This window comes from Scylla paramamosain, unplaced genomic scaffold, assembly GCF_035594125.1.
Source record: "Scylla paramamosain isolate STU-SP2022 unplaced genomic scaffold, ASM3559412v1 Contig25, whole genome shotgun sequence".
NCBI lineage: Eukaryota > Metazoa > Arthropoda > Malacostraca > Decapoda > Portunidae > Scylla > Scylla paramamosain.
The window spans coordinates 285,001-312,500 of record NW_026973690.1 but is presented as its reverse complement, the minus strand read 5'-3'; the positions used below and the strand labels follow the sequence as shown (position 1 = coordinate 312,500).

General features: G+C 46.0%; 1 protein-coding gene and 2 long non-coding RNA genes across 22 annotated transcripts in view; 1 reads left to right on the top strand and 2 right to left on the bottom strand.

Moving 5' to 3' along the window:
* Positions 1-3,496: 3,496 nt before the first annotated feature.
* Positions 3,497-6,717, bottom strand: LOC135097564 (uncharacterized). The gene is made up of 6 exons (XR_010265815.1): positions 6,358-6,717; positions 5,464-5,602; positions 5,238-5,367; positions 4,898-5,004; positions 4,379-4,803; positions 3,497-4,159 (listed from the first exon to the last, which is right to left on the bottom strand). It is a non-coding gene; the product is annotated as an uncharacterized LOC135097564 (long non-coding RNA).
* A 13,918-nt stretch (positions 6,718-20,635) lies between these two features.
* Positions 20,636-22,146, bottom strand: LOC135097572 (uncharacterized). The gene is made up of 2 exons (XR_010265819.1): positions 21,971-22,146; positions 20,636-21,838 (listed from the first exon to the last, which is right to left on the bottom strand). It is a non-coding gene; the product is annotated as an uncharacterized LOC135097572 (long non-coding RNA).
* Positions 22,147-23,222: 1,076 nt separating this feature from the next.
* LOC135097580 (uncharacterized) overlaps positions 23,223-27,500 on the top strand; it is a 62,262-nt gene continuing 57,984 nt past the window's right edge. For 19 of the 20 annotated variants that reach the window (XR_010265834.1, XR_010265833.1, XR_010265827.1 and 16 more), the window contains exon 1: positions 23,223-23,311. The gene's annotated coding sequence lies outside the window, so the exon portion shown is untranslated. Of the gene's footprint in view, positions 23,312-24,391; positions 24,445-27,500 lie in introns of those variants that run through there. The other variant, XR_010265825.1, reaches the window with a different exon arrangement.

The window sequence follows — 27,500 nt, the reverse complement described above, 5'->3', positions numbered from 1 at the left end:
GTAAAGTTATATACACCAAATTAAAGCCCTGAAACACACCTATAACATGACATTAAAACAGAGGAAATAAAAAAATCATCATCTGGAAAAAAATAAACATTTCCATTATTGATTCGTATTTTTTTTTTTTTTTAGTTTTTACTCAGCTATGTTCAATGATATTGGTGTCTTGGTATCTTGCACTTCTCACTTCACACAATCTTGAGGTAACACTAACTTTCCCTTTCTTTATTACAGGTATCACTAACTTTCATTGTTTATTACACACTTCCCCCCTCCCCCCCACCCCTCAATGCCTTTACGATTCGTACTCCAACAGTTCATCCAAGTTGTCGTGTTCACCATCATCTTGAGTGCTATTGACATCACCTGCTTGGGCGTCGATGATGGACCGGTAGAATGGATGGGCATTTTGGGGCATGAGTGCGAGGAGAGATTGTAGGTCACGCACTTTCTCAGGTCTGAGGGCTATGGGGCTTGTGTACTTCTGGGGGAGTGGTTGAGTGGAGAGGTCAAACAGCTGGTGGGACCAGGCTGCCCGTCCCTTCTGCAGCCTGACTTTGATGATGTTATTGTCGTCAGGCTCATAATCAGACTTCACAAGGTAACCCTGGGGGTATGCTAGACGAAAGAGGAGTTTGCGACAGTCTCTGAAGGTGGTGCCTGGTGGCCTTCGTTTGGTGACGTGCTGGTGTTTTCATCATTATCATTCTTGAGGCGTTTCACGAAATCCTGTGCTGCTCTTGCCTCCTTCAAGTGTTCATCCAATTTTGCTTGTTGGGCCAGCTTCTCTCCGTCGGTGGTGGCGTTGGTGATCGTCATGTTAATTGTGTCACAGGTGGTACACGTGTCTACCTTGGGTGGCGCGAAGCTGATATTGAAATCCTTTCTAAATACGTCACTGTAATAATGGAATGTTACCCGTGACTCCTGTGGATAGGTTTGGGCCATCCATGACAGGTACATGTCATACAGCTTCCTGATGGTGAGCGTGCTGTCCAGGTAAAGCCTGTTGGGAGCCTTTGCCCTGCTGTAGTGGCTCGTCATGGCAGGTAAAAGACGAATGTGCTCCTTGACATGCTCTGCTCTCTCGCCCACAATCTTGTTGGCAGGGGTATGGCGGCCGCGTTGGTCAGGCACGGGAACAGAGGTGTGGGTCATTTTGCGGAGGGCATTGTCTATCCGCCTCTTTGAGATGCCGTGCATGGCCATGAACCCAGAAAAGCACACTTTCGTGGTTACGTTGTTGTAAGTAACTTGGTACGCCCGTGATATCGAGCGTCTGCTGACTTCGGCAGCCGTTCGTTTACGAGCAATGGGCATTATTGCTACCATCTTCTGGATGTAGGCATTTTGAAGATTGTAGTCCCCAATTGCCCAAAAAGCAGAGAAAATGGCCTGCACACCAGGCATTGTTACCTTTGAGAAACATCCATCCCTGCATGCTGCCCCAATCACTCGCTGGGGCATAGCACGGTGGCTGGCAGGGCTGGTATAAGGTTCTCCTTTGTTTCTTTTTTCCTTGGCCACAGCACGCTTGTGTCTTGCTGGTGTTCGCTGGCGTTTGCGACCTGCTGAGGGGCCAGCAACATCAGGAGAGGTAGGAGGGCTATCAACGTCTGATAATTCCATTATGGGTGAATAATCAACGCAATAATGGGACGTGAGAATGGAGGAATACTCTCTTCCACAATGCAACTAGATTGAGGCAGAGCGGGGCTGAGGCGGGAGAAGATACGGCGCTCTCATTGGCTCAGCGCTCTGACGTCACAGCACTCCGCGGTCTCTCATTGGCTGGATGGAGATAGTACGCTTCTGCACGGGCGACTTCCAACACCGAGTCAACACCTAGTCGCTAAGGAAAAAAATACTTTGCAAACAACGGGAAATTGAACCTTGTTAACATGGTGGAAAAAGTATACTATCTCCACCAAAATGCGCATTAAGCCTTGGAGCACCTGATGAGGCAAAAAACGCCATTTTGCTCCCGATGGCGCTTAGTACTCTTCTGCCGCGGGGGGCCTCATTATTTTGTCTTCCGCGTGTTTTGTTTGTTTGTTTGTTTGTCACGCCCACGCACTCATGCACATGCACTCTCACGCACACGCACTCACACGCCCATGCTCACGCTCGCACTCTCACATCCACGTACACACTCTCACGCCCACTCACACGCACACACTTTCACGCCCACGCACACACTCATGCCCACGCACGCACTCTCACGCACACGCACTCACGCCCACGCACGCACACGCACTCTCACGCACACGCACACGCAGTCACGCACACTTACGCACACGTCCACGCACTCACGCACACGCATTCTCACGCACACGCACACGCACTCTCACCCACACGCACTCTCACGCACACGCACGCATTATCACGCCCACTCACGCACAGGCACACGAACTCTCACGCCTACCCACGTACACGCACTCACGCCCACGCACACACACACACACACACACACGCCCACACCCAAGCTCGCATACGCACTCACGCCCACGCACACACACACACTCGCACGCCCACGCACTCACGCCCACGCACGCACACGCACTCTGATGCCCACGCACTCGCGCCCACGCACGCACACGCGCTCTCACGCCCACGCACTCACTCTCACTCCTACGAACACGCACTCACGCCCACGCACACGCACTCATGCAAACGCACGCACATTTACGCACACGCCCACTCACTCACACACACGCACTCACGCACACGCACACACACTCAGGCCCACGCACACGCACTCTCACGTCCACGCACACACTCGCACGCCCACGCCCACGCACGCATTCACGTCCACGCACACACACTCGCACGCTCACGTCTCACGCACACGCACTCTCACACCCACGCACGCACACGCACTCACACCCACGCATACGCACTCTCGTGCCCACGTATGCACACGCACTAGTGCCCACGCCCTAGCACACCCACTCACGCCCACGCACGCACACACACTCTCATGCCCACGCACGCACACGCAATCACGCCCACGCAGACGCACTCTCACGCCCACGCACGCTCTCGCACTCACGCCCATGCACACACGTACTCGCACGTCCACGTACTCACGCACATGCACTCACGCCCACGCACGCACACGCACTCTCACGCCCACGCACGCACTCGCACTCACGCCCATGCACAAACACCCGCACGCCCACGCACTCTCACGCACACGCATTCTCACGCCCACGCACTCTCACGCACACGCACTCTCACGCCCATGGACACACATACGCACTCACGCCCACGCACACACAGTCTCGGACGCCCACGCCCACGCACGCACACGCACTCACGCCCACGCACACACACTCGCACGCCTACGCCCACGCACGCACACGCTCTCTCACGCCCACGCCCACGCACTCTCCCACGCACATCCACATGCACTCTCACGCCAACGCACGCGCACTCTCACGCCCACGCACACGCACGGACTCATGCCCACACACACGCACGGACTCTCAGCCCACGCACACACACGCACTGTCACGGCCGCGCCCACGCACTCACCTACTAAACCTCGGCAGCTCTCATACTGTCACAGTTTTCAAACTTCTCTTTTTCCGTGTCACGTTTCTTGTTTCTTGTCTAGTGTTAGTTTGCTAGCGAATTAATCCCCAGATATTTCATACTAATAATCTGGGCGCATTTTCTATACCTAGCATTCTATTTTTGTCATCAGTTTTCAAGGGAGTCCATTATCAAACAAGTTACTAAGAAGTTAAGTTACTAAGGTCACACCACACACCACCACACACTCCCCAGTGCATCTGCCACAAGCAAGGTCACACCACACACCACCACACACTCCCCAATGCATCTGCCACAAGCAAGGTCACACCACACACCACCACACACTCCCCAATGCATCTGCCACAAACAAGGCCACACCACACACCACCACACACTCTTTTTCCTTACCATTCACCACAAGTAGGAAAACATTCTCACACACACACACACACACACACACACACACACACACCTGGTGGACCCTCTGCCTCAAGGTCCCACACATCAGTTGAAGCAGTGGCACTCCTCAACTCCCTGGACGCACACCCCCATCCTCTGGTTCTAGCCATTCCAACTCATTTGCTGCATGTTGTTTTCCCTGAGGTTCCAAGATCACCTGTTAAGGAGAGCTAGTTGTGTCAGTATATAATGAATGAAAGCTGGCTACATGGTCTCCTTTGAGTAGTAGTAGTAGTAGTAGTAGTAGTAGTAGTAGTAGTAGCAGTAGAACAGAAGTAATAGCAGCAATATAATTAGTAGAAGTAGTAGTAGTAGTAGTAGTTGTAGTAGTAGTTGTAGTAGTAATAGTAGTAGTAGTATCACAAATAGTACTTACCTTACACCAGATCCAAGCACGACCACACTCTCAGTAGTAGTAGTAGTAGCAATAGTAGTAGCAGCAGTAGTAGTCGGAATAATTGTAATAGAAGTAGTCTCAGTCACCGCTCCACCAGAAACACGGTCTACTATCCGCCCAGTGCTACTATTCCTGCCATTAGTGATAGTAGTAGACTCAGGAGAACCAGGCGGAGCAGTGAGGACAGTTATTGCAGTAGTAGTATCGATAGTAGCAGTGGTAGAGAGCATTGCAGTCCTTTTGGGTGCGTCAGAGTCAGTTTGTTTACATTTGCAACCGTGGTCACTTTTGGCGGGAAATTCATGTGTCGACGAGCCTAAATCTTTGTTTTTTGTCGTCATTCGCTCCTTCGTGGCTTGAATTTCCCTCTTCAGCTCCTCCTTGTCCTCCCGCAGCGCCTCCACCTGTGTTTAATAAAAGAATGTTAAATTTATTCAATACAACACCGCTTCCCCTTCTCTACTACTACTACTACTGCTACTACTACTACTATCTCACCTGGGCTTGACACCTTCCTGTTTGCGTCAGAAGTTCCTCCATTCTGTGTTGTAGCAGCGCGTGTTGTGTCAGTGCAAGTGTAAGAATCCGCTCCTCACCAGACGCACCTGTAGTAGTAGTAGTAGTAGTAGTAGTAGTAGTAGTAGTAGTAGTAGTAGTAGTAGTAAAACAACAACAGCTATAATAACTACTAATAATTACAATTTTTCCCGCAGATTTCTTTATTTCCTTATTATTCATTACTTAAATTTGCTTTTTTTTATTATTATTTTTATTTGTCAGTGTGATGCGAGACAGAAAATAACAGTGCTAATAATAGAAATAGCAATGATCACAATACCTTTTAGCCCAGCGGTCTCTTGGGTCGCCTCAATGTTTCCGTCGCTTACACTCCGGCGCGGCAGCAAGTTATGAAGGGATTGTGTCACCTCCAGTAGGCGCACCAGTAGATCTGAAGGCACTGCAATGACCTGAAAAACAACAGCGGCAGTGTTACTAATAGTACCAGTAGTTGTTGTAGTGGTAGTAGTAGTGGTGGTGCAAGGATTGGGGTAGTAGTTACTTACTGAAGTGTTATTGGAGTGGTTTGTGGGTTTACGTTCTCGCACCGAGGCACTCTCAACCACCATCGCCATCGTAGTCAGGGCTGCCACCACCACAAGTGCCACCATAGCCAGGGATGCCAACCGTACCGGCTTGTCCATGCTAGAAAGAATGTTGTTGTTGTTGTTGTTGTTGTTGTAATGATAATATTAATAGTAATAATAATGATAATAATAATAATAATAATAATAATAATAATAATAGTAGTAGTAGTAGTAGTAGTAGTAGTAGTAGTAATAGTAGTAGTATTTTGATTACTACATCTTGTGCATTTTCATAGTTATTAATATCTTATATATATATATATATATATATATAGATAGATAGATAGATAGATAGATAGATAGATAGATAGACGAAATGATAGCAATGAAATCACAACGGTAAAAATGTTGTAACAATTATAATTATTGTCATAATTATTGTAATTATCATAATGATAATATTGATAATGACAATAATGATAATGATAATGACAATAATAATAGTAATAATAATAATATTGATAATAATAATAATAATAATAATAATAATAATAATAATAATAATAATAATAGTAATGGCAGTAAGAATAATGTTAATAATTGTTTGGGTGGGCATAGTTTGATAATAATGAGAGATGAATAAAGAATATTGTTAATAATAAGGGTAATGTTTTGCATGAAGACAAACACACAAAACAAACACAAATTGTCAACAAAAAGTCGCAATACTAACATCACGAAACAACACACTAATTTTTCACAGCATAATTACATATTAATTACAAATAAATCACTCATAATTATAATAATCCATTTCATTTTCTTGTCACCAGTGAATCTCCAAGCGATAAAAATCCAATATGGCGGACTGACACAGAATTCCTCCCTTATTTAGGAGAAAAGGAGGGAAATCTCTCTCTCCTGGAGGAAAGGGAGGGAGGGAAGGAGAGACCGGAGAGACGTCTGCCTCCTGGAGAGAAAGACACGGCACTAAGGGAGAGAGAGAAAATTGATGAAAAGAGGAGGGAGGGAGAGAGGGAGAGGGGAATCTTGATCTTGGTCTTGGGGAAAGAGAGAGGGAGAGGGACGAAGAGTGAGCGTTTATATAAAAAAAAATCAATGTTTTTATTTATTTTGGAATTTTATTTTGTTGTTTATTTATTGAATTGTTTTGCATAATTAGAAAAAAAATGCTTTTGTTATTATTATTATTATTATTATTATTATTATTATTATTATTATTATTATTATTATTATTATTATTATTATTATTACTACTACTATTACTACTACTACTACTACCACTATTATTATTATTATTGTTGTTGTTGTTATTGCTGTTGTTGCTGTTGTTATCATTTTCATTATTAGCATGTACAGAATGTTTCCTCTTCTTCTTCTTCTTCTTGTTGTTCATTCAGGACAGAACAAGAGGTAACCAGTCGAAGCTTGAAAAAATTTGTTTACGAAAGAGATGCGGAGGAATTGGTTCTGAACAGCCTTAGAGAGCTTTGAGAGACTAGACAGGGTGATTAGAGAGAACAAGTGGAAATTTGCAGGCCTATTTCACACAGGGAGTGCCACGCGTAGGCCTACTGACTTGTTGCACCTCACCTTAATTGTTAGACCAGGAGAGGAATGATTGAACGACTTGTAGTGTGTGGTGGCGCCTTACACTCCGCTTGGCTGTCCTCCCCTTCTGACTGTCAACACAGCACACGACAGAGAGAGAGAGAGAGAGAGAGAGAGAGAGAGAGAGAGAGAGAGAGAGAGAGAGAGAGAGAGAGAGAGAGAGAGAGAGAGAGAGAGAGAGAGAGAGACCCAAATTCCTCTCGCCAGTTCACGGAAAACACCAGATTTGACTCGTAGTTCAAATTGGCGCCACTGGAAGTCATGTCAGTGAACAGCATTGGTACCCCTGACTGCTGACAAGACTCCAAGAATAATTTTGCTTACTTTAATAACGAGAACAAAGACAAATTAATATTCTACCTACAGCAGTGTACCGCCTCTCTCTCTCTCTCTCTCTCTCTCTCTCTCTCTCTCTCTCTCTCTCTCTCTCTCTCTTAGTGTATCTGTGATGGTCATTAATATATCAGAGGTCAAAGGTCACCATGAGCGGACGTGAGGCACAGAAGCTTCACTCACGCCGGGGCTGAAGGCCGCGTCTCCTCACCCACTGGCGACCTCTGTGTCATTGCGTGGCGTGGTGCTGTGTTGGAGTCGGTCCTGTGTACTTTGCTGGCCCCTGCTGTAGCGTACTGGTGTGACGGCGTGGGTGGGGCGCGCGGCGGTGGTGGCGTGGGCGTCAAGGTTGATGTGACGGCCGGTAATCCTGATAGCGGGAGGACGATGGCCTTGAGGGAGCGCTGGGAGGCTGATGAAGGGCCGGGGGCTGCGGTGTTACAGACGGCTGTGATGGTTGTGGCGCGGGTGGTGGTCAAGGTGGCTGTGGTGTGTCCGGGGGGAGAGGTCGCCGTGTCAGGGGGAGGTGGCTGGTGAGGGGCGGGGGGTGGAGGGGGGGTCACACCAGTCTGCGTGAGGTGACCGGCAAAATTTTGTGCGGCAGTTTATGAACAGCGAGAGGTGCGGCGCTGCTGGTGACCCCGGGGCGGCGGCGCGGTGCTGCAGGGCACAAGGGGAGGGGGAGAGGGGAGAGGGGAGAGCCTTGATGTGTGTCTGTCAGTGTGGCGGTGGAGGCGCCTCAGTGTGTGGTGGTGGTGGTGGTGGTGGTGGCGGCGCACGCACGTCATTGGTGGCCACACCTGCCTTGGGGCACCGGGGCACCCTGCCACACGTGGTGACACTGGGCGCCCCTCGGTCACCAGCAGGAGCCTCATCAGGCCAGGAGCCTGGAGCCTGGGCCACAGCAGGCGCAGGAGGAGGGGCAGCAGGGCCCCAGCTGCCCACCACAGCAGGCAGCGTGTGGTGAGCAGCAGGTAGGCCTCAGCCTACCTGCTGCGGTGTGTGGTGGTGGCGTGGGGGCAGGCCTGCTGTGGTGGGCGCCTCGACGCGCCCACCACAGCAGGCCGGAGCCCCAGCCCCTCTCTGGCGCGGGACACGCCACGAGCAGGTGAGGCGCCTGGAAGGGGCCCAGCCACCACCTGATACCTGTCTCTCCACACCTGGTACCTGTCTCTCCACACCTGATACCTGTCTCTCCACACCTGATACCTGTCTCTCCACACCTGATAACTGTCTCTCCACACCTGATACCTGTCTCTCCACACCTGATACCTGTCTCTCCACACCTGATACCTGTCTCTCCACACCTGATAACTGTCTCTACCCTTGCATGAACAGCTGGCGTCACCTGCACACACACACACACTCTCCTCAAGGTGTTTTTGATATGAGTAAAGATATAAAACATTGGAATTATAAGATTACCCGCTAAAATTGTTTGCTAGTTGTCTGTCAGGTAGCAAACAGTCTGTATTTTGTAACAATTAATGTCAAATAGAAAAAAAAAAAATTCAAGATGTGCCACAAGGTTTTATAATAGGCCCTTTATTGTTTGAGATAATACATGAATGTTATTTGTAATGTTAGTGATGTGATAAATGGCGTTCTTTTCGCTGAGTGATACGAACCTAACAGATAATGATTTGTGTAACTTAAATACAAAATTGAATCAAGAATTGCGTAACATATTCAGATCGGTAACCGCAAATAAATGAACCGTAAAAATTAATAAAACTAATTTCATATTGTTTGAAAGACGCTTTGTTGTCAGTAATTTCAAATTCTTTTATGGAGGCTGTCACCTAATTAGCGTTTCTTCTACTAAATTCTTAGGAGTTATTACTGATGAAAATTTAAACTGGAAGAAGGTTTAATACGATCAGTGTGTTCAAAGTTATCAAAATAATAATAAATCATAATAAAAACTCTGATTTTCCTCCAGCCATCCGTGACACAGCCAGTCCTGCGAAGCGGTCATTGCGTACACACACACACACACACACACACACACACACACACAACACCTCATTAGCATCACCACAGCACAAGCATGAAACATCAACGTGCAGGTCAGGTTGAGTGACATCCTGCACCCTGCTGGTATTCCTGACTGCCTTGATAACCGTACTGCTAACTTGATGAGAAAACACGTAGGCTAGGCTTCACTGCTGTGGCCCATAAATAAACTGGTATCTTTGAAACAGCCTACTTATTTAGGGTCTATGGTGGTTCAAATAATTTCCATTAGGAGTTTAATTAGTAACTTAGATAAGTAACTTGATAAGCGTACTGCTAACTTGATGAGAAAACACGTAGGCGAGGCTTCAGTTTCCTTATCTGTTGTGTATTCTTATGTTTAGAGGTGTTGTTCTGGTTCTTAAGGCTTTATTTTGTATTTTCTGAAGTTTTTGGTATTTGGTTTTTACTCATAGTGTGTATTGGGATAGGTGGATGATCAAGAATGGGAAGGATTAGTGTTTTAACTAGGTGTATTTCAATGTTTTCTGGCATATTGTATAGCTTGTATCATTTATTTAGTGCTGAGTCTGCTGTGTTTTTACGTTGCTGAATGTGCTTGTAATAGCCAGACGTGGTTATGGTTAATCCTAAGCATTTCCCCTTATGTTTTAATTCTATTTCTTCCTCATCTCGTTTGGCTGCGAGATGGAGGGAGACGTGTGAATTTATTAACGTTTTTTTTTTTTTTTTTTTGCATTTTTTTTCATAGTCATTAACTGCCTTTATTGCTCGCTCAGTTTTGATGTTTAGCATGTTCCTAGATCTCCCTGGGTAGCCAATCATTTGTGTTATATCGTCTGCGAAGCTGATGTTGAGGTTTTGTTGAGGCTGTTGTATATCGTTGGTGTAAATTGTGAAGAGTGTTGGTGACAGGACACTTCCTTGTGGTACTCCACATTTCAGGTTAAATCTTGGTCCGGTATGGTGATTTATTTTAATGGATGCTGTGCGGTCTGTTAGGAAATCACATCAAAATTTTTCGATAGTTATTGGTAGATGCAACTGAAGTAATTTGTGTTTTAATCCATGATGCCAAACTTTATCTGATTCGTATTGCGCTATTTGCTCAGTGATGATTGCTAATGCATGTGTGGTGCCCCTGCTATTGCGAAATCCAAACTGGTTGGTGTTGTATAAATTGTTGGTCTCAAGGTGAGTTTTCAGTCTGGTATTGATTATTCTTTGTAATATTTTCCCTGGTACTTCTAGCGGCGAAATTGGTCTGTAGTTTTGACGTTGTTGTGGAGATTTGTCGGGTTCAGGTATGAGTCTGATAATGGCATTTTTAAAATTTATCTGGGAAATATCCTGCAGAGATGGCACTGTTGTATGTGTCTGTGAGTCTTAATATTGCTGAGTCTGCCAGATGTGATAGGATGTGTAGTAGGTGTGATAGGATGTGTGCCAGGTGTGATAGGATGTCTGCCAGGTGTGATAGGATGTGTGCCAAGTGTGATAGGATGTGTGCCAGGTGTGATAGGATGGTTTGGTTCACTTTCACCTGGGCTGGTACTCTTAACACTTTTAATTATGTTTCTAACTTCTTCGGGGTGTGTGCTGAGTCTGCCTGTGTTACAATTAGTATAGCGGATTGTTCTTTGTATATTATCTCGGATGTTTTGTAGCTCTCCATTAAATATTTATCTCCAATATTCCCTATGTACTCTTTTCTTATCCCATTTGTGTCTACTTTGATGTGGTTTTTGTTTAATATGTAGTGAGGTTCTTTTTCTCTATTACCGGTCAATATTTGTAGGTACTGGAGACTTTATTTATTTGTTTATAATATCTGTAATTGTTAAAATTCCACCCATGAACACTTGAATACGTTTGCAATTCAGTGAAGAGTGTTTTGAGAGGTTTTGTTGTGTCATTATGTTTGTGTGAGGGTAGACATTTATATAGTGAAGTGGGGATACTACAACAAACCTAACCTAAACACACAACACCTAAAAAATAAATAAATTAATAAAAAATGTGGTAGAAGGCATTTATATAGTGAAGTAGGGATTGATTGCCGTGTTGCGTTCTGTATTGCTTGATGCCAGTTGTCAGTTGCAGTGTTTATAGTTCAAGTGTTTCATTGTCTAGTGTGTTACTGTGTAGTGTGTTGGTGGCGTGTGTTTTGAATGTTTGCCAGGTTGCTTTACTGTAATGTGGTGTGGTAGGTGATGGCATTAATATGGATGCGGTAGGTATCGTAAATATAACTGGTATGTGGTCGCTGGTGGTGAGGGGTCCTGCTGTTGTATGTGTGTTGTGGTATGTTCTTTGGTTTGTTCTGAGGTGTTGTCCCTCTTCTGCGTGTGTAATATGTAGGGAATTGTGGCCCTGTGTGTTGTATTAGCCTGTTGTGTATGAGTGTGTTGAGCTGTCTTCCTTTCGTGTTGCTGTGAGTGTATCGCAAAGTGGGGTGGTTTGCACTGAGATCGGCTAGCATGTACACTGGGATATTGCGTCTGAATAGTTTGGTGAAGTCGGGAATTGGTATATAAAGTTTCTTGAAGGGGTTTGATATAGTGTGCAAATAATAATTTTGCCAGTTGTGGTCATGACTTCTATTGCAATTAAATCAGATAAAAAAAAAAAACATCAAGAAATTTTTATTGTATTTTTTGTGTGTAGGTTGCATCCTGGGATTTTAATTGGTGTGTTTTCGTGTGTGCAGTGACCGTTTATAAGTATTACATCAGGCTCAATGATTCTGTGTGTGTTAGAAAGTGAAATCCTTCTATTAAACCAGTGTAGTAAATTGTGTTGTATTATTTTTAGGTTACGAAGGGCCATGTTGTTAGTGTGTGTGTGTGTGTGTGTGTGTGTGATGGTGATCTTTCTTTTATTTGTCCTGATCTTCTTTTCCTAAGTATACTGTCCTGTAGTATGATAAAGCAGTCATGTATTCTTATTTCACCATTTTCTATTAGATGAAGTACTTGGTGTGCGTCTGCTGTTGGTTCATTGTATGTGAATGTCTAGGTCCCGTCTTGTATTGGTGTGACTCGGTGGCTAAGTTGTCTGTGGTCTGGCCAGCCATTACTTTCCTTGGATATTGTTTCAAGTTGTGTGTCTTTGCAGTGTAGTTCTTTCTTTGTGTTTTCTTGTGTCTTTTGTTTGTCAGTTTGTTGTTGTTGGTGTGTGTTTGTTGTTGTTGTTGTAATTTGGTGTCTATTGTGTGTATCGGTAGATGGGTCTTGTGTCATCGTGTCAACCAGTTTTCCGCCGTCAGCAAGAATAGCGAGGTGGAGTTTGGTGGAGTTGGGGGTGTTTGGTAGGTTGATTTGTGGCAGGCTGTTTTCTTTCAAAGTAGCGTTCAGTTCATTTGCATAACTGCCGGGTTCAATTACGTTCATTAGATGAGCGTGAATCATACAAGAATAAATGTTGAGGTGTTCATCTTTGCTGATCTGTGTGAAGGTGGTGTTGTTCATAGTTGAGTTGGTGTTGGTTTTCGCTACTTGGGAGTAGGTTACTTTTCCCTTCTCTTCTTCTCCTTTCTTCTTAATTGCTTCTTTCCTGTTATATCTGCATTTCATTGACAGAGTTCTGTGATTTTCTCCGCAATTGATGCAATTTTTGCTCTCTTTGCTACAGTTCTTCCAAGTGTGGCCTTCCTCGGCGCACTGTGAACATGTTTTGTGGTGTTTGTTCTTTGGGCAATCCTTAGTGATGTGGGACTCGACCTGATATAGCATCTGAAGCATGTTTGTATGTGGCAAAACTTCTCTTGCTGGGTTTGGTAGTGAGGGATCTTCATGGAAAATAGTTTGAGTCCATGTTCACTACTTTTTGCGCAAACAGAGCTTGTGTGAATGTTATTTTGATCGTCTTAGAGTTTGGGAATTTGAATACATTGTCAATTTTGTTTTCCAGGTAGGTGTTGTGGGCACATAGAGCTCACTGGTGATGTCTTCCTCAGAGTTTGCGTGTATGTGTGAGTTTACATTGAAGGGTATCTATGACAGTCCTTTTAGCCTTCAATTCTGGCGGGGTCACTGGGGTGAATTCATGTTGTTGAAATTCATTCTTGATAGGGTCTTGAAATATTTTCTCTTGTTGTTCGTGTGAAGAGATGACAACATATCCATGTTGAGTTGGAATGATGTTGGTTGGATATATGTCAGTGTTGCTGAGTATTTTCAGAAGAGTTGTCTTTCTTCTAGGTTCGTTGGCATTGTGCGTTTTGATCTTCACTCGTGCCATCCTTGTTACATGTCAATACAATAATATAACCTACAAGGGGCCGAGGCCCGACACACAACACAACTAAAGGACAGAAAAATGGAAGGAGCCTACCTATGTACCTCAGTTCAGCAGTCCAGCCTCTAAAAGCCCACGCAACTGCCCTGCATGAGGTACGACCTAACCCTATCCAAAGTTTTTGCTGGAACCTTCCTCACTGGCTTAAGGCAGCCCTTCTAAGGGCCCCCCTTGAGGCACTGCCCGCGGGGTTCACCTTCACCAGTGAGGAGGACACTAAGGGTGAAAAGAGAAATACAGGTGGAGAGAAAAGATGCCTGGGCGGGACTCAACACGGAGTCCCCGGTACACAGGGCTTGGGAGGATTCCCAGGTGGAATTCTCCCTGTTGTGCAGGACAAGCACAGACGTCACTGGCAGGATGTAGGTAGCTGGCAGTGTGGCGGGGCACAGCGGTGTTTCCACTCGCCATCAAACCTTCACGTGGCACTCTCTATATAAAGCACACCATTCTGTCTAATCTTTTAAAGCTCCCTAGTGACTCAGCACCCACAGCCACATTACGGAGTCCATCTATTCATCCACCACTCTATCTGAGAACCACTTCCCTCCTGTCTATTTCTCAAACGTATTTTTTATTCAAGTTTGCATCGTTACCTGCTGCAGCCTTACCCTGATCATTGAGCCTGGACATTTTACCTTTGTTACCCTTGAAATATTGAGGGTGTATCTTGCGTTTTCTATGGTTGCGTTAAAAAGAAAATGTGTATTATTACCATCATAGTTTTTCTCAAACCCTTTACTGCTGGCGATAGTCTTACATGTTCACGTGCGCTGACTATTCTGACTATCAGGTGGCTCTCGGGCTATCAGCCTACAAGGAGCCGTGAAAGTTACCAAAAAAAAAACTATTTCGCTGATAGTAGTATAGTAGTAGTAGTAGTAGTAGAAATCTCCTCCTTTTTCTCTCTCTTTTTCCTATCTATGTGTGTGTGTGTGTGTGTGTGTGTGTGTGTGTGTGTGTGTGTGTGTGAGAGAGAGAGAGAGAGAGAGAGAGAGAGAGAGAGAGAGAGAGAGAGAGAGAGAGAGAGAGAGAGATGGGAAAAGTGAAACTCTCTCTCCAGTGGAGGTGGAGTGAAACTATTTCTATGGCAGCGCTGGGTGGAGGGAGTGGTGGGTGGGGAGGAGCCTTCTGCTGTGCTGTCCTGTCTCTCTTCCCTGTAGCTAGTTAGAAGTAGTTACCAAACAGCCTTGCAAGGACCAAAAGGTCTGTTGCTGTTTGGCTTTCCTTTGTATTCCTTTGTATTCTCCTCCTCTTCCTCCTCCTCCTCTTACTCCTCCTTTTCCTCCTCCTCCTCCTCCTCCTCCTCCTCCTCCTCCTCCTCCTCCTCCTGTTACTCCTCCTCCTCCTCATTTTCCTCCTCACAAATAATTAATAAAATAAAGATGAGTACAAGTAATACCATAATTAAACACAATATTTCATGACATGGGAAGCCAAACAATAAATAAATAAGTAAACAAAACTGACAAAATGGCCGCCGTTCAAATGAAACACCAACAACACCAACACCACCACCACCAACAACAACAACAACAACAACAACAACAACAACAACAACAACAACAACAACAAAGGTAACAAAAGATAAATAACAGGATGAAATCACCACGGATATATTTATATTTATTTATTAATTTGTTTGTTTGTTTATTTATTACAGAGAAGGTTACAAAAAATAATAATTACAAGAAGAAGGAAGAAAGAGAGAAATATGAATAAAAGGAAAAAAGAAAGAGGAGGAAGAACAACAAGAACAAAGAGAGCAGGAGGAGGAGGAGGAAGAGATGATGAAGAAAGAGAGAAACATATTAACAACAAAATACCAAAAAAAAAGAAAAAAAAACAGGATAAATAACAATAACAACGACAAGAAGAAGAAGATGAAGAAGAAGAAGAAGAAATAAAGCAGACTGTTTGATAAGGAGAGAGTAAGGAAAGAAGCGATTGGTGATGAGTGGCAGGAATGTAAACCTTTGAACCTTGTGTCAAGTCGCGTTAACCTAACAAGACAAGTCAGGTGAGGTGCAACAAGCCAGTAGGCCTACGCGTGGCAGTCCCTGTGTGAAATATACCTGCCTATTTCCAGCTGTCCTCCCCATCCATCACCCCGTCTAATCTCCTCTCAAAGCTCCCTAAGACTCGCCACTAACGGCCTGCTGATTGCTGAGTCCGTTCCACTCATCTGCCACTCTGTTTGAGAACCAATTTCTTCAAGCATGAACCCGTTATTTCTTGTTCTGTCCTGGTTACTCATCCTGAGAATTTTGCTTACGTCTCCCTTGTTGTTACCCTTATGCCACTTAAAGACTTCCATCAGGTCCCCTCTTAACCTACGTCTCTCTAAACAATGTAAATTTAACGGCTTCAGTCTCGCCTCGTAATTGAGTGATCCGCGCCAAGGGTAAAGTCACTGTACGGTGGCTCCAAGCTGGGCAGTGATCTGAACCTCCAGTGCTCCCTCCAGGTTCAGATTTCTCCCTTTAGGTTCTCTTTTCCCGCTATAAACAAAACAAGATATCCGAAGTTGACTGCCTCACTGTATGAAAAGTCGTATACGACAACGCATTCTGTTTTCATGCAGACGTGAGAAGTGACCTTGTATGATACGAAACGCCTTTGTTGACTGCAAGTTTATTGAGATCTCCATGACAGAGAGTCCGCTGGGATTAAATGATGAAATAATTTGATTCTCTTGAGTGATGTGAACCTGAGTTTAAATTTATACCCCGACATTGTCACGACACTTCCCTTTATAAGTTGACGCAACTCTTCATTTTGAAATCAGTGTAGGTCCTGCAGCGTTCCTGGATCCGTGCAGCAGCAGGTCCAGGCCACTCCCTTCAAGTGCCTCACCAGAGCGGTATGAGCCTGGCTGGAAGTCACTCCCCCTCACCTGCCTCTCTTCATCCCCTCCACCTTCAGAACATTCCCTCATTTTTTTCTTACAAAGAAAGTCACAAAACAATAACTGCTAAGTTGACTGCCTTCATTACATGAAAAGGTTTGATACCATTGTTTTATCCTCATTTGATAAGGCATTGTTTTATCCTCATGCGCATGTTAGGAAAAGTGACAGGTTATATTAAGCACCAGAACATAACTTCTCTGCTGATTATGAGCTGAAGAGAGAGACTCTCCATGAAGGGAAGTCCTCTGGGATTTAAAAGATTGACTAGGATGCAGTTTGACTATTCTATTGCAAAGACAAAAGCATCTGACAGATCACATGTCATTGCTCCTCATACAAACACATCGCAAATTCCTGTTGTTCAGAATCCTTCGAGACACACACACACACACACACACACACACACACACACACACACACACACACACGCACACACACACACACACACACACACACACACACTAAGAACACAAATAAGATGTTCCTGGCGGTTAGTTGGCAGCAGTGCTACCTAACTGGGGAGCCACACACAGTGAGTCATATGACAGCCAGCTTCTTGCACCCTCTTGTCCTCCTCCGTATGGATCACAATGGGCGTGTTGAGCAGGCAAGCTGCACCACCAATCTCTGCATCCGCTGCCCACACAGCATGAGCGTTGATACGGTTGTTGCTCACGTGTCCTTCCTTCCCTGTCCTTCTGCCCTATATTATTTTCGAAGTGAGACTTGTGTTGCTGATTCAAGGTCAGCAACACACTGCAGCCGCTCCTGAAGGGAGGATGCATCGAAGTCACAATCAGATGCTTCACTGAGGCGTCTACACACCGAATAGCCTGGCTGGACTTCAACAGGTAGCAGCACGGCAGGGCGACCATGCATCAAATTAAATGCACAAAACCCTCTTGATTTCTTCTTGCTTGTGATGAAAGCAAACACCACACCAGGCAGATCCCCCGGCCATCGAGGCTTCACCCCCACTCACACCTCCGGCAGGGATGCCTGGACTGTCCGGCTGCTTCGCTCAGCTGAACCGTTGGCTTGGGATGCCATCCACTGGTGATCCGCTGCTCCACACCCAGACCACGCAGCTGCCTCGACACATTGTTCACAACTGCCGACCCTGCTCATTGATCTGGACAGCTGGCACGCCATGGTGACATACGGTCTCAGATGAAGACAGCTACACTTCTGGCAGTCTTGTCCTTCAGCGGTTGTGCTTCAGTCCGTTTGGTGAAGTAGTCCTCCATGATCGCCACGCAGACACAGCCCTCCTGTGATGGCGTCAAGCGACACGTCTTTGCCAACTTATTTCCATGGTTTTGTGGGGGTGGGTGCAGAGTGCAGGGCCGGTGACGTCTTCTGGAACCAAAACCAGCCTTGTGGTAGCGATCACGTGCTGCTGGCTACTTCTTCACATCAGCTGTAACACCAGGCCACCAAAATCTGTGCTGTAATCTACTCACATAACTAAAATGCACTCAGTTATACTGACTAAAAATGCTGTGAATGATTGAATCACTGAATGTGCAGTGCCCGCGCGCACGCGCAGTGCTCGTAAGCCTCCGCCACGGGTGTGGAGAGGCGACTGTGACCGCGATGGGCCGGTGGATGCCCCTGTGATCAAAGGGTGCTTGACGGGCCGTCATTCTGTTCCCGCTACCCCTCATTACCTCACAAATACTCAGTCGACCTCACCGCAATAGAAAGTGAGGCTTCAGTTCATTAGGTAATCGTGCAGGAGGAGAAGGTTTTGAAGGCCCGCCGCACCGTCACGGCGCAGTCAGTTCGCACACGCCAGGCTCAGTGTGCCGCGGCAAGCAGCGCCCGCCTGTTGGTGTGGACGGTGCGGCGGTGTGTGAACCTCTGGTGTTGTGTTACACGTGTCCCCTCGTGTAACACAACACGGTGCGTGACACGGGAGTGGCGCGTGGTGGTGACCGGCGCGGCGGTGAGGGATGGACGTGGTGGTGCAGGGCGGTGAAGTGCAGCAGTTCTGTGGCGGCGGTGAGGCAGCGGGCAGGGCGGCGTGGGGACGTGACGTGACGCAGGCGGCACGTGAAGGTGCTGAGGAGTGTATGGTGGTGGTGGTGGTGGTGGAGGTGCTGGTGATGGGTGTGTCGCCTGTGGTGGTGGCGGTGGTGATGGTGGGTGTGTTGGCTGTGATGGTGGTGGTGGTGGTCGTGGCCGCGGCTCGTGTGTCACGCCAGGCAAGCCGTGAGCCCTGCCCGCCATCTTGCAGCTGGGCCTTGGCCTGGCCCGCGGCGGCGCTCGCTCTCCAAGACGAGGCAAACACAGGACCACTCCTGCCCGGCAACCTGCCACGCCTTCTGCAGGGTGAGTGTACCGTGTGTGTGTTTGTGTGTGTGTGTGTGTGTGTGTAGAAATGTGAGAGATATGGAAATAACCTTGTAGACTGCGAGTGTTTTGTTTGTGGACGAAGTGTGACGCTTTTTCAAGTGGTGACTTGCGCAGTGAAGGAACCACCGGTGAACTTAATGAACTGAACGAGTCTGAACCTAACCTAACCCACGGTGACCCACGGTGACCCAAGGTGACGCAGCTCTCAAATGAAAACGGTGATGTTATTTGAGCAGCATCACCAGTGTGTGCACGACGGCACCTGCTTACCACGCCGTACTGAGCAAAGGGAGTGGTGAAGGAAAACACCGGTGTTCTTACCTGGCAGGCCTACCTGGCGGGCTTCTCACTCCCAGTGATCAGCAGCCAAGATGATGACAATGATACGTGCACTGTGTGTTTGGCTGTGTGCTGCTGCTTCATTCCGGCACAAGTGTGGATCATTGTTCTAATTAACCTATCCAGCTAATTCAGACAAGTACGATTGTAGCCAAACACTGAATTGAGGAGGCGGGCTGCCGCTGAAAGGGTGACGTAAGTGAGGGGTGCCGTCACTGAGGGAAGAGTGAGAAGCACCGACCACTGCCGCAGGTCAGGGGCGTGTGGCGTGCCTTGCAGCCTGCTTGAGGGCTGCAGTGTTCCGGTGTTCACTTGTAGCTAGGTGTACAGTCGTGTAATGCGCTGTAAGGGAAGCTACACAAGTAATAAATGTAGGAAGAAAATAATCTAACCCAACAGAGCGTAGTTAAGATTAATAAAGCAGAAAATGTGCAGAGAAAACTGGTGAGCCATTCCAGGTAAACAGAGAGAGACGGACGAAAAGAAGGAAAGAAGGATGCACTGGCGGCCGCAGGCAGCAGGGCTCAGCCTCTGGGAGGTTCATTATATCGAGTCGGGTTAGGTTAGGTTCTGTTAGGTTTGGTTAGGTTTGAGCCGCCATGGTGCGTGCACCCGAGGCCGCTCGTGGACTGGTCGCCGAGCTGCCCCAGACTGGCGCCGGACTGGCCGCCGATTGCTTCCAGACCGGTTGTCTGCGACTGGCCAGGCTAGCCGTGGCGTGACTCGGCCACAAGACTACTCGCAATGAGAGGCAAGAAAAGTGGAGGTTAATGTGCGCTGCGGTGAGCTGCTCTGCTCCCTCCCATTCAGCACCAGGAGAGCGGGCTACGCACGAGGCGACCATTGCAGTGTGTGTGTGTGTGTGTGTGTGTGTTGTCCACTCTAACTCAATATATAACTAGTACTTCTATCTCCTCCTCCTCCTCCTCCTTCTCTCAGCGAACAATGAAAGAGATGGAGCTTCTATTACGTTATTTTTGCAAACCTTTTTTTTTCTCTCTCTCTCTCTCTCTCTCTCTCTCTCTCTCTCTCTCTCTCTCTCTCTCTCTCTCTCTCTCTCTCTCTCTCTCTCTCTCTCTCTCAGAGAATTTGATCTTTCCAGTCAATATATATATCATTGAGATAGGAAGGTTGGAGTGGCCCTGAGCCGCGCGGGCAGTACTGGCAGGAGGAAGCCACCGCTCTCCCCCGTCCGCCATATTGATGTGGGAGCTGTTACTTACCAAGCATTTTTCTTGTACCCCTTTTTACACTGTTTACACTCATTTATAATATGCTGCCGTGTCAAATGAAACTACTGTGTTACTGCTACCCATATATTGTATGCCAACATGTCCTTATAACTAGATATTATAGATTATATACATAATCACATTCCACTAAATAATACTAATTTGTTCATCGTGGTTCTACTTTTGACCCCTTTACGGGAAATCAGTCTTGCAGTAAACTGTCTGGCTGCATATCTGTACCTGACCTGCAGATAGGTCTCGGCTACAGCCTTGATTAGTAACAGGAGATGATTAGTGACAGGCTCACTGTCTAACATGTGTTGTGCCAGGCTGGAGAAGACAATCCTCTCCTGGAACTCAGACAGTACAAGTGTTACAATGTTGTGCCAAGCATGTGTTGACAGCTTTGCATATGGTTGGTCACTACACAGTAACACTTTCTCTCTGAATTTCCTTTCACACACAAGGCAAATGGCAACAACATCTCTGGATGGAAAAGAGAGGTGGCCTTTATTTTTAACTGAGATTAATCCGTGAGTCGCATCCAGATGATGGCTAAATAGAGCATTACAACACGACTCACAATTTAAAAATCTCTTAAGCTTTAAACTGACAAACCCGGCTATATAGCTAACGATTTTGTCAGAGTAAGGAGAAAGAACACAGGCAGAAGCTAAGCTTTTGCTGCCCACCTCAGATTCCTTGTTTTCATCAGTTACAACAGCCTCTAGAACTCTGCTTTTATGCCAGCACATGACTCTAAAACTGTCAAACTATTTTCACTTACTAGGTTTTTTTGTTTCAATGCACTGATCACAGAACACAATTCGGCATTTTTTTTCTTGAGTCGTCTTGTTTTCTGATGCAACAGTTTAATTTTTTTCTAGACTTCACGAGTTGTGTTTCTGTTTCTCCCAGCTTCCTCTTTAGCTGGGCTTTGGTTGGTGACTCACCTGAGTTTGTTTGCACAGGATTTTCCGGCACAGCTAAAGTAGAATGTCCACTATCTTGCGCTTCTTGTGGGGCAGGATCACAGAGAGGGCGAGATTTGGGAGGTTTCCTTTTGCTTGTTTTTTTCTGTAAGTGTGAAGGGAAAGCCTCAAATATGCTGGGAACAACACCATCTCGCAGCCTCACGTAACACAAGGACGTCCTGTCGAAATCATCAGGTCTAAAGTGCTTGGAGCAGAGCCGTGCCTGTTTGCCTGGGGTGTAGTTGTCTCTTCGTATAGCTGCAAGCCATTCCTTTCTTCTGCTCGGGTCCTTTGGTAGCCTGTAAACATGTTCATAACACTGCGATCAAATAATCAAAGCGCCTATTTCCTGTGCGTCAGTCTTCATTATGAAAATCATGCACACTTCCTAGAACATCATATATATATAAATGAATATATAAATAACTTACTGGTGAAATGTAATGGATGGATCAGATTTTTTGTTCGCTTGTTCATTGCACCCAAATGCAACACAGGTAGTCGGCATTTCACACCACGCACGGAGCAACACTCCTGTCTTTACTCTCTCTATACGAGAGCTCTACTGAATTATTGACTGAGAGAGTATGTGTAGGTCGACTTGGGTCAAGACCCTGACACTCCTTAATAAGCACCCTGACACAGGCTTAACTCGAGCTAACCTGACTCATCATAGCCCAACCCATACGGACCTGACTATCCTTAGTAACTATGGGACCTCATCCCAACCCCAACATAAAAGAGGGGTCATACATACATTCCAACATAGCGAAATACTTCCATGACGTGTTTCATCTCTGCCCTGCAGTTGCTGCCTATCCTACGACAATATGGCCGCCCTGACAGTTGGGTGGCTTCACCCAGGACGCCTCAAGGCCACTCCAACCTTCCTATCTCAATGATATATATATATATATATATATATATATATATATATATATATATATATATATATATATATATATATATATATATATATATATATATATATATATATATATAAAGAGAGAGAGAGAGAGAGAGAGAGAGAGAGAGAGAGAGAGAGAGAGAGAGAGAGAGAGAGAGAGAGAGAAGGGGAGCTTAAAAAGGGTAGCAGCGGATGTGAAAGATAGAGGGGGGAGGGGAGAGTGAAGGCAAAGATAATAACTACTACTCCCCGTCCCCTCCCAAGTCTAACCTCCTCACCTTATCTCCCCATGTCTTCCCCATCCTGTCACCACTACACTACCCTCCCCACTGCAACATAAACCCTGATAACTAACCTCCCCTTACAATCTCACTCACAATCTCCCCAAAATTAGTCTCCCCATCTCCCCTGACTATCCTCCCTATTTCTCTCCCTTTTCAGACGTCACTCAGCATTCATCTCCCCATTTCCCTCTCTCCCCTAACCTCCCCACTTTCCCATACCCACAAATTAATCTTCCCATCTCCTCCCCCGTCCCACGCCTTGAACTAAGCACACATTTTTCCATCAGTTTCCTTCCTCCAACCTCCCCAGTCTAATCTCCCCATCTCCTCCCATCTCTCCCCATCTCCATCATGAACTAACCTCCCAGCCTCACCACGCCTCCCCATCACCCCTTCTTTCCCCAGCCTCCCCATCTCATCCCCCACTAATCTCCCCATCTCCCCCAGGCCAAGGCAGCGGGTGCTCTCCCGCAGGGCAGTGGTTTGATTGGCCGCCCCTGGGATTATGAGTGAGGCAGTGACATCCCCCCTGCCCCCCGCCCGCTCCCTCTCCCCCAAGACCCTTGAGGCCAGGTCGTTCGGTAAGTGAGGCACTGGGGTGATGGGGGTGAATGGGCGTGCGAATGGGTGTTTTGGGGTGTTTGTGGTGGTGATGGGGCTGTTTGGCTGGTGATGGGGTGACACTGGGGAGACAGGAAGAGAGAGAGAGAGAGAGAGAGAGAGAGAGAGAGAGAGAGAGAGAGAGAGAGAGAGAGAGAGAGAGAGAGAGAGCAAATGGAGTGACAATCAGACACACGGACATAGGAAATGGCCTCTCTCTCTCTCTCTCTCTCTCTCTCTCTCTCTCTCTCTCTCTCTCTCTCTCTCTCTCTCTCTCTCTCTCTCTCTAGTGTGAGCCGCTACATCAGCAGGAGAGAGTGGCAACATGGCGTGCAAAGGGTAACACAACAACAAGCACCACAAGATGGCCAACACACACAAGACACGCACACAATACACACAAAGCCACTCTGTCAAAACAAACAAATCATTCAAAACTTTTATCGCTGAAAAAAAAACAAAAGAAAAGAAAAACAAAAATAAATCTCTGAAATGTGCAGCAGGGGTAGCAAAATGGCGGAGGAGCAAACCAGTGTGGCAAACCAATATGGCGTCTGCATTTCAGCAAACGACAAAAATTCAGTATTCACCATTACAACCAATTGAAAGAGCCAAGAAGCGAGCCAAACAAGTAAACACCCCTACAAACATGGAGCCTCCCAACAAACACCCAACAAACACCCTCAAATAAGCCAAAGGATTACCAACATGGCGGACAAGTGGCGTCAGTACTCGCCCCTGCTTCTCATCATCGACTTGGAATCTATGCCACTGACAAACCGTCGACTATTTTCAAAGTCTTCTTGAGCGTCCGCTCTCAATATGTGAGGCTCCCTGGAGGTGAGCCTGGCCAGAACACCCTCACCTGACAGAGAGAGAGAGAGAGAGAGAGAGAGAGAGAGAGAGAGAGAGAGAGAGAGAGAGAGAGAGAGAGAGAGAGAGAGAGAGAGAGAGAGAGAGAGAGAGAGAGAGAGAGAGAGAGAGAGAGAACTTGTGGGTCTGGTGAGCGCTGGCAACTCCCTGGGTGAGGATGGACTGGTGGTGGTGGTGGTGGTAGTAGCGGTTGGAAGGCGAGCGTGCGAGCAGGTGCAGTGTTGTGCGTTCCTCAGTGCAGGTATGTGCAGGTGTGTTGGACAGGTGTGTGGTGTGGGGAAGGGAAGGGTTGTGTTAGGTTAGGTGGTGTGTGTTGTCCCCTCTAACTCTCAATATATGACTAGTACTTCTACCTCCTCCTCCTCCTCCTCCTCCTCCTCCTCCTGCTGCTCCGCCTCCTCCTCCTCCTCCTCTCAGCGAACAATGAAAAAATGTTGTTGTTGTTGTTGTTGTTGTTGTTCCCCGCGCCAGGCCCACTGTGCTGGCTCACCTCTAGTTTTCCTGCACACACACACACACACACACACACACACACACACACACACACACACACACACACACACACACACACACACACACACACACACACACACACACACACACACACACACACACTATTATTAGTTATTATTATTATTATTATTATTATTATTATTATTATTTTTATTATTTAATTATTATTATTATTTAGTAGCAGTAGTAGCAGTTGTAGAGAGAGAGAGAGAGAGAGAGAGAGAGAGAGGGGGGGCGGGAGGGAATCTTGGTCTTGGTGAACGAGAGAGGGAGAGGGAAAGAGAGAGGGAGCGTTTAGAGAAAAAAAAAATCAATATATATTTTTTTATTTTGCATTTTTATTTGTTTATTTTATTTTTTGTTTATTTGTTGAATTGTTTTGCATAATTAGAAACAAATGCTTTTGTTGTTGTTGTTGTTGTTGTTGTTGTTGTTGTTGTTATTATCATTATTATTATTATTATTATTATTATTATTATTATTATCATTGTTGTTTTTGTTGTTGTTATTGTTGTTATCATTTTTATTATTAGAATGTAAAGAAATTTTTCTTCTTGTTCTTCTTGTTGTTTATTTTGTTGTTGTTGTGTTTGTATTTAGTTTGTTTATCTGTTTATTTATTTATTTAATTATTGAGTTATTTTTTTGTGTATTTATTAATTGTTGTGATTCATCTCTTTGTTTATTTACGCACGTGGCAGAATAATGCTGCCTCGTTATTGGCTGCTGGTTGGCCAATCACGGCTCAGGAACCTTTCATTCAGCCAACGTTCTTTTAAGATTAACAACGACAATAATAATAATAATAATGATAATAATAATAATAATAATAATAATAATTTGAGTTGTATTAATTATATACTGATAAAAATGTTAAGAGTATTTTGTTTTAGTGTTTTACGGTTTAGCAGTGCTTGGGATGTCTGGATGTTTGGTAGAAATTGTTTGTTTTTCCTCCGTGTCTCCGTTTGTGTTTTACCTCCGTGTTTGCTATTGGGTGTGTAGGTGCGTCTGTGTTTCCTCCATGTTTCCTCCGTGTTTGACTATTGTGCCTCACTTGCTAGATAGTTAAAATGGTCGTTTGGAAGATAGTCTCAGTTGACATGCAGCGTGCACCGAAGGTTCTTGTGTGCACGTGGTGAGACAAGACCTGACGAGTGCACGAGTCAGTGGTGTGCACGTGGATCACTACATCAGCGTACACACACACACACACACACACACACACACACACACACACACACACACACACACACACACACACACACACACACACACACACACACACACACACAGTCGCCGAGTAGTGAGTGAAGGCAGGCGTGGTGTGAGCATACCTGAAGGAGATACAAACAAGTGGTTGTACTACAGCTTTTAATGAGGGAATCAGCCATGTGTGGTACAGAGAATACAGTGTTTGTGGTGAAGCTCCTCGCCACACTTGCACGTGGCGGGCGTTCCCCTTCCCTGGGGAATGCACGGCTCTCACCACCACCACCACCACCGCCACACTCACACCCGTGCATCCACTTACGAGAACGTGACAAACCTGCCACCACTTGTAGTAAACTTGAAACTCAACACAGAAATGAAGAAAGCATCAACCTGACCAAGTTGAGGTGAAGACTGCATGCAGCAGCAGCAGCAGCAGCAGCAGCCTTCACCCTCAGCTTGTGGTTGTAACTCAGCTTAGTTGTAACTTAACTTAGCCTAAAGACAAACAGCAGGTGCAACAAACATTAAGAATCACCGTGAGGTGAACCAAATCACTTGAATCCTCCGCTTGTACTAACTTAATTCTCAGCTTCAACTTTGCCACAAGACATACTGCAGGTGGGAAGTGACCCCAAGAACCGCCTCACACTTCAGAACAGAACACTACTCAGCCTTATCTTGCACTAACTCAGCCGTCACTTACACTTGGCCTAAACACACGCACCGCACGCAACACTGACAATCAATCATCTTGCATCCTCGGCGCGCACTAACATAGTTTTGGCGCAACCGTTGCTGCAACACAAACTGCAGATGAACAATTAAGAATCATCAGGCACTAAAGAATAGAGTGTTGAGTCCCGGGCTTGTGGTGACTTACAACTTGTAAGTAAACTTTGCTAAAAGGTATATACTGCAGGTGGGAAGTGATAGCAGCAGTCACCGCAGACTTCACGACAGAACACTGAGCCTTGTCTTGTGGTGACTTGACTCTCTCACTTCTGGCGTGAACTTTGCCACGAGGAAAACTGCACGTGCACCATCAACAATCATTGCAAACTGCACCACAACTTTGCTTGGGCCCACCTTGTACTAACGTGATCCTAACTGACACTTGGCTCTCACACACACTGCACACCGACACTTCACACTCACACTCGCCACCACCTTACCAACACAACTTCAAACTTCACCCACCACCACGGACACACACACACACACACACAGAGAGAGAGAGAGAGAGAGAGAGAGAGAGAGAGAGAGAGAGAGAGAGAGAGAGAGAGAGAGAGAGAGAGAGAGACTTAAGAATTCTAACAAACTTAAGAATATAATTTGAATCATCAGAGAGAGAGAGAGAGAGAGAGAGAGAGAGAGAGAGAGAGAAATTACATCAAGACTTAAGAATTCTAACAAACTTAAGAATATAATTTGAATCATGAAAGAGAGAGAGAGAGAGAGAGAGAGAGAGAGAGAGAGAGAGAGAGAGAGAGAGAGAGAGAGAGAGAGAGAGAAACTACATCAAGACTTAAGAATTCTAACAAACTTAAGAATATAATTTGAATCATGAGA